Source organism: Corvus cornix, chromosome 2 (genome assembly GCF_000738735.6).
Source record: "Corvus cornix cornix isolate S_Up_H32 chromosome 2, ASM73873v5, whole genome shotgun sequence".
Lineage (NCBI taxonomy): Eukaryota > Metazoa > Chordata > Aves > Passeriformes > Corvidae > Corvus > Corvus cornix.
This window is the reverse complement of record NC_046333.1, coordinates 33,733,639-33,740,965: the sequence shown is the minus strand read 5'-3', so window position 1 is coordinate 33,740,965 and position 7,327 is coordinate 33,733,639.

The window sequence follows — 7,327 nt, the reverse complement described above, 5'->3', positions numbered from 1 at the left end:
GCAGGTGTTGAAAGATTCCCTCCCAACATCAATTGGTTGGCCCAGCAAAGAGTAAGAGGCATTTATTTGGCATGACAGGAAGAGACAACAGATGGAAAAACTTGAAAGGAAGCTGATTTTTAAGAAGTTGATATTTCATCTGCAAGTGTTAAGGATTGTTTTGAACAAACTTTATGGCAGAAGTTACTACAATAATACAGGAGTCATTTAGCTCTTACTCAAGCAACATTTTTCGAATTTGCTGTTTCAATTTTATAGTATCAGATTAAGAATATTCTCTTGACTGTAACATGTTTGGTGGGGAAAAGGGAAGGAAGGCTTTTGCTGAAAGAGAGCTGTAGATACAGGACAGAACATATTACAGCTCAAACTAATAATCATGATCACAGTAAAATATGTGGAGTACTTAAGGTCCCCAGATCTCTTCAGTCCTTCTGCTAGAGCTCATAAACACAGTTATTCAAGGTGACTGCAACAGTATTTTATATTTCAGGTATGTGTAGGCACTGCTATAACAAGCAGTGTAACAAGCAGGCAGGTTGTTAAAAAAAAAGTTGTCCCCAAAATTTGGCCAAGGTTTGTGTTTTGAAGAGTTGGGATTTTTTCAGTACTTTAAGTAATGGGTTGGGTAGGTTGTAATGGTGCTGCACAGTAGCAGAGCCAAGAGGTGACAATGAGCGTACATACTGTCTTTTGTCACTTCAGCAGAGTTATTCTGTGTGAGGCAAATACTAACCTAACATCACCTTTGCAGTAGCTGTGATCTACCCCTTGCCATGCAAAGCTGCTTGTAAAAACATAGAAAGAAAGGAAACTGAAGGGAGAAAAAACATTTAAAGCACCTTAGACTTCTCACAGGCAGTTTTTGTTTGATCACGTATTGTTTAATGTTTCAGAAAATGGTTAATGTAAATGAGACTGCAAGTCTTGAACCTCAGCCATTCTCTGAATAGCTGTTGCCTGTTTTATTGCAGATTTGTGGTTGGAGACCAAAAGGCTGCCCTGAGTTACACTCGGGGTGAATTTTGTAACATGAATAGTGTATTTCTACACAGCCTTCCAGCTGAAGGATCTCCAAGCATTTTGCAAGTTACATCACTTAAGATGCTTCTTTTCCTCTCTTCAGATCCTTTTAATTTTAAATATATTTTTATGAGAGCTGGAGGTGGTGGTGGGAAAAGAAGCATCATGGTGTTTCAAGTGTGCGAACTGACACCTCTGTAGAGGGGAGTACATGTGCACTCCCTCCCTGTTTCTCAATAAGGATGGCAAATATTTAGCCCTCTGAGATCCAGGCTATGTGCTCAAGAGAGAGACTTGGAGCCAAGCACATCCTCAGAGCAACACTGTAAATTGACATGGTGCCACTGTCTGCAGTGCCTCCCCTAAGTTTGTGTGTCCTCCCCCAGGTCTTCTGTAGCTGGGTATGCAGGCACAGAGTGAATTGGGGGTCTCAAGGGGTCCTGCACTTTCTGTGTCACTGCTTCCCATGTGTTGGCATGGAAAAGCAGTGGGGTGAAGTCTTGATTCCAGTTCAGACGGGGTCTGCTTCAACCCCTGAGATACAAATAATGAGCCCAGCCAAAAGTATTACAGAGCTGCTAGTTGGTCTCAGCTGCCCCTGGAGGTTTGCTGCTACCAGCTCATATCCCAAATGGGTAAACAAAGCTCTGACAGGGGTAAAAGGTCCTACAGCTCTCCCAGTTGATACAGTATCTGCCAAGAAATCTGTGAGACTGTGGTTCTCAGGCATGCTAACGGCTAATTTCTATTTTCTTAGCTCCCTTTGACCCCTCCCTTCTCTTCCAAACAAAAATAGCAGAATTTTAATAGAGACTTCAACTGAGAATGCTCCTGTTCCCATCTGGGCTGGTGGAAAGTTCCATGTGTTGCTGTGCAGATACTGCCACGTTTTCATTGACTCGAGTCCAGTAGAACTAAGAGGAAACATCTGTGGAGTGGGATAGCTCTCTGTTTGTCCCAGAAATTAATTGCTTCTGCTGGGAGTGTCGAGAGGCTGAAAGCTGTGTACTAGAGATGAGGAGTCTAGCAACTCCTGATAGGCTTCTACTCATGTTGCCTAGAAAGCACACACCTGCAATTTACCTGTTTCACAGGGACAGCATTCCCCTCGAAGCAGAAGAGGGCTAGGCTGTAGGTCAGTGGACCTGGCAGATTTACCAATCCCAGGAATCCTGTCAGCCCATGCTGTGCAGCTACAGTTCAACATTGTTAACTGTGCAGCTTGGGTAGAAGAGGGGACCTCATTCTGCCTTGTGGGCAGTGGTGGAGGCAGTGGGGAGGAGCATGGCTGTGCCACCTGCAGTCCGGCTTTAAATGAAGCCTTGCTTCAGCACAGCCTGCTCTAAAGACAAACTGGTGCGAGCCAGAGCTTGCTCACGACTCCTGTGACTCTGGAGCATGCAAGTCTCTCTTCAAGAGATTCGGCACCTTGATTTGACATAGACAATAGGGTGTTTCTGCATTTGCTCTGTAAACAGCAATTACCCAAGGTTTGCCCACTGCTGCTAGGACAGCCTCCAGCTTTTCTTTTGAACTGCAGCAGATGCCACTGCCCTCCTCAGCAGCGGAGTGTTCTCCAGCCCTGCTGTGGCACTGGCTTACTTTGCCTATGTTAAGCAGCCACTGGCACCCAGAGAATGAAAGAAGCAAAGCTGTGACTGGTGAAACCAGTCCTTACCCCAGGGCCTGTTCTCCCCATTCCTTTAACACACTGGAGCAAAATTCAAGAGCAGGTCTGCAACTGGTACTGAATCTCTTCAGCCATCAACCTCTGTGTGATTTCTCACTGCTTCCCAACCTATTTTCTTGGAGCTGTGTTTCTAGCTATCCAGGAACAAAGATGTTTTTGCTGTTCCTGCAAAACATCATTAGAATCTCAAACATGCTGCTAATGACTCCCTGGTGATGGTTTAAACCTCCATTTCATTGACTGGAATACTTCTTAATAAAGCTGTGGTTATCTTTCAAGCTCTGTGAATATCTCTGTTGCTATCCTGATCTCAAGATTTGAGTAAGATCGGCAGCACAGGCATGGCTGAGTTTTCATGTCACACCATTTGTTGATGAGATTTGATTGTCATTATTTAGACAGAGATCATCATAGTTACTGCAGCCCCTTAGCTTGTACCTTCAGAGGGCTAAGGGGAATTCTCAGGCCCTTTCTGATTTCTTCCATCCAGCTGGCTGTGGCAGGGACCACAGCCAAGCCAGTGTGCTCAGGCATTGGAGGTACTTGGAACCACCAGCCTGCAGATCCTCCCTTCCAGAGGAGCTCTCTCACTGCCCCTTCTCTCTGTGTTTTGGCAAATGGTAAGTTTGGGTATTTCCACGGTTGGAAACCTGTGGGTTGAAAAGTCATGATTTAAGTCCTACCTTTCTTCCTTCCCTCCAGTGAAAGACCAACTTTAACCTAATGAGGCTTTTCAAGACCATGGGTTGCTTTCTTCCTGCTGGCTGATCATGGAAACTTTTCTCTAAATTCAAAAATTAAGGAATTCATGAGGCTGAAGTTGAAATTCTTTTCTAATCCATAATTCAGCATCCACGGCGATATGAAAGCAAACCAATGCTCAAAAGGTGAGAATGACATGAAATAAGGGCCTAAGATGACAGAGCTGCTGTCTGCTTGCCAGTCCAAAAATACTGACATCAAGTTCAGTGGTGACCTCACTTGAACTGATGCTGTGACAGGCAGTGGACCTAGACTGTTAGGAATCTCTCCAGACTTTTGGTGGTTTTGACACTTCAGTACGGTTTTCTTTTGGCTGTTTGGACTTTGGGATCTGGGTGATGGGCAAACACAATGCAGTGAAGACAGATTACCTTTAGCCTACAGGAGCTGCAGTCTCCAAACAAAAGGGAGTGTGAGTCTTTTGGTGCAGCTCCTTTCCAAACAGAAGGATTTTTAAACAGCTGATACTACTTAAAGTCAAGTGCTCCATGTTTGTATCTGGTTTAAAGCCCAAGGATCTCCTGTAGAATGGATCCTTCTGTCCTGTAGCCCTTGGTGAACGTGGGCTACAGGGATGTGAGCTGTGCTTGCCATGGGATATGATGGGAAGGTCCCCTCCTTAGGCTCAGAGCCAGTTTCCTAAAGTTGCTGCTGGATCTAACATTTTGGCAAAATCCTTGGTTTTCCCCATCATTGTCCTTATGAAAACCGCCCTTTCCTGAACTACTATTGCATTTCTTCTTGCTTGGTCTCCAAAACAATGATCCATAGATTTGGCTCTCTCCATTTTAACCTGTTCTGATGTTTATGCCGGTGGAAATCAGGAATGATGCCAGCACGAGTTCAGGCAGCGGCTAATGAATATCAGAGATTTTCTTCTGCTAGCCCCACTTCCTCACGGAGTGTGTTTCACTGTCCACTGCTGTTTCTCTCCTGTTCCTCTTTGAGGTTACTGTGGTGCCACTGACGCACAGATCACACCCCTGCGGAGTGGATGTCACAGAATCACAGAATATTCTCAGTTGGAAGGGACCCACAAGGATCAAGTCCAACTCTTAAATGAATGGCTTGTACAGGGATTGAACTCACAACCCTGGCACTTTTAGCACCAGGCTCTAATGGACTGAGCTAATCTCAAGGGAGCAGAGGTGTGAATCCCAGTGTGCTGCCCCAGCCATGGATCAGGCCCCCAAGCTGCAGGGCCCCGCACGTAAAGATGCTTTGGGTCTCCCCTTTGCTCTCAGTGCTGGCAGGGGAGGCAGGAGCCTTCCCAGAGGAGGGGAGCTTCAGGCAAAGAGCTGGCATCATTCAGCATTGAGGTGGCCTGCCTTTGAACTGGTGACTGAGCCCTGAAAGGCCAGGTCTGGTGACTGCTGATCTTGATAATAACCGTGTGAATACTGTTACCCAGTCCACCCTTGCGCTTTCCAGCCATTGTGCGGCGGCGCTGCCTCATTTGTTGGCTTGGCCATACCTGCTCTTTTCCTAGGAGCCAAAGCAAAATAGCCTCTGATCTCTCTGCCCATTTCCTTGCCTAGCTGGGCACAAAATCACAGGTCTGCATTGCTGCCAGGAGCATCCAGCTTCCTTTGTGGGCTTATTCCAACTACTGCTTTGCTAACTGAAAGCTTTCCAAATTCAGCATCACAGCCTTCTTACTGGGTTTCCCAGAGCCACGTAAACTTTTCTGTCTGCTTCCCTGCAGCGCTGGAATGGTTGCCATAAGCATAGGTTCTTCTACCCTCTTTTATTCATCTCAAACCAGTTACCTGGCAATTAACAGGAGTTGCTCTCTAACCAGGAGACCGGGCTTGAAACCAGGGAGTAAAGTGCCTTTAGTGGGAAGTAAAATCTGTAATTGCACAGATGCTAAAGTCATGGACAAAACCTTGGTTTCTTGGCATAATTTTAGCATTTTGCTGATGACTTCCAGGGCTATTAGTTCATCTAATAAAAAGGATTACCTTTACTAACCTCCCACACCTCTCTTACATAAAAGCGTGAATCATCGGGATCTCAAGAGCAAATGGCCATTGGGAGTCCCATTATTTAACTGGAACCTCTGGCTTAAGCAGGAGCTTGGGCAGGGGATGGCTGTTCTCTGAAGCATCCTCATTCTGGATCCAATGCAGCAACATTTCTGCTTGCTCCCATCAGCTGGGTTGGCGGGAGTTTATGAGCTTTTGTCGTGTCAAGGATTCTTATTTTCAGTCTACATTGGACAGAATTGGGGCAACGCTCTCTGTGGATAGGTGTTACAGCTGGAGACAAGTGTTTTGAGTATACTTATTTTCATTTTTCTCATTTTTCAAGAAAAAATACGGTGGCATACAGCACAGGACCTGCTGGCTGGTGTAGGGAGGGGCCCCCTTGGTGCAGACCTGTTCTTCAGGGACTAGTGGAAAGCCACCCTGCCCTTCTTTTTTCAGCTGGGCAAAACTCCAGTGGGCCCCAGCCACACGGAAATCTGAGGTTGGGGACTGCTGTCAGACTCCACACCACAGCCATCCGTTTCATGGGCAGTAGCGAAGGGAGCATTTTGGTTTTTTCCCCAGCTTGGCAGCACATGAATCAAAGCAAAGGCAGGCGAGCGTATCTGGAGCCAAGGAAAACTGGGAGGTACTGAGTTACCAAAAGTACTTTCAACTGTCAAGGAAAGGGAACGTGTATGTGTATGTAGGTGTCTGCCATTTCTTGGGCTCTATCCATCCCATTTTGGGATAGTCCAGGCAGGAGAACAGTAAATCCCTAAAATATGTATTTTCCAGTTTAAATTTGAGTGACAGTTGGTGCATGTGGTAAAGGGCAGTGAAAATCAAACTGTTCCTCCTATGCTTCAAAAGTTGGGACTGCAAGAGAGCTCTCTGTTCAGCTAAGACATCAAGGCAGGAATTTTCCCTATTCAGTAGAAGTGTAAGGCAGGGTAACACCATGGTTGCCAAACTAACTTAATGGCAGCTCTTTTTCTGGTCACATCCCAGTTTATCTTGGACTTTTTATGTTCCTACAACTCCAGAAGTTCACATTGTTCTGGGTGGCATCTTGCCTTACTTAAATTATCAGAAAACTTTTAAGATTAATGGCTGATGTCTGGAGCACTTTGTTCTTCAAAATGCCCATCCCTCCTCTCCTTCCTCTACATGAATTTCCTCCACTTGTTCAAACTGCTGCTTTTCCTCCTGCAGGAAGGACTTAGCTGCTTGTGCTGCAGCTGCTGAAGGACCACACCACCCCAAAAAACAGTCAGTGGTCTTGGTGTAGGCTGCAGAGCTTAGTGTAGGCTGCAGAGCTGCTCAGCACAGCCCAGCTGCTCCAAGAAGTCAGGCTGGGAACGTGCAAAGGGGTCTCTGGGAGAATGGCTTTTTGTGGAACATGTGCCCCTTATCCCAAGTCCCACTCATCCCATGGAGAAGCAATGACAGCGGGACGACCCTATCAAAGCCACAGTGGAACTGCTTTTTAGAGGGGTAAGAGCCACCCTACACTGTGAGCAGGGAGCCGGGGTGCTCAGTCCCCCCAGGTGCTCCCTCTGCCTCTGTTGGTGCCGGCACATTCCTTACGGGCATCCCTGCTGAGGGGCGGGGGACAGGTGGTCCCTCTCTGTCCCCTCAGCCACCCAAGCGCTGTTTCACACCTCACGTTGCCGTTGCCATCGCTGACACACGAGATCAAACTCGTGGCATTTTGCTAAAAGCCTTAGGAAATCGTTCCAGCTATACTCCCAGCCTTTCCTGATGTTTAGCTTAGCAGACTGTCGGTACATTCATTCCCGGCTTTTTTCTTCTTCTTTTTTTTTCCTTTTTTTTTTGTTTTTAACAAAAACAAGCAGCGTGCTAGGAGCTGCAAGCCCTC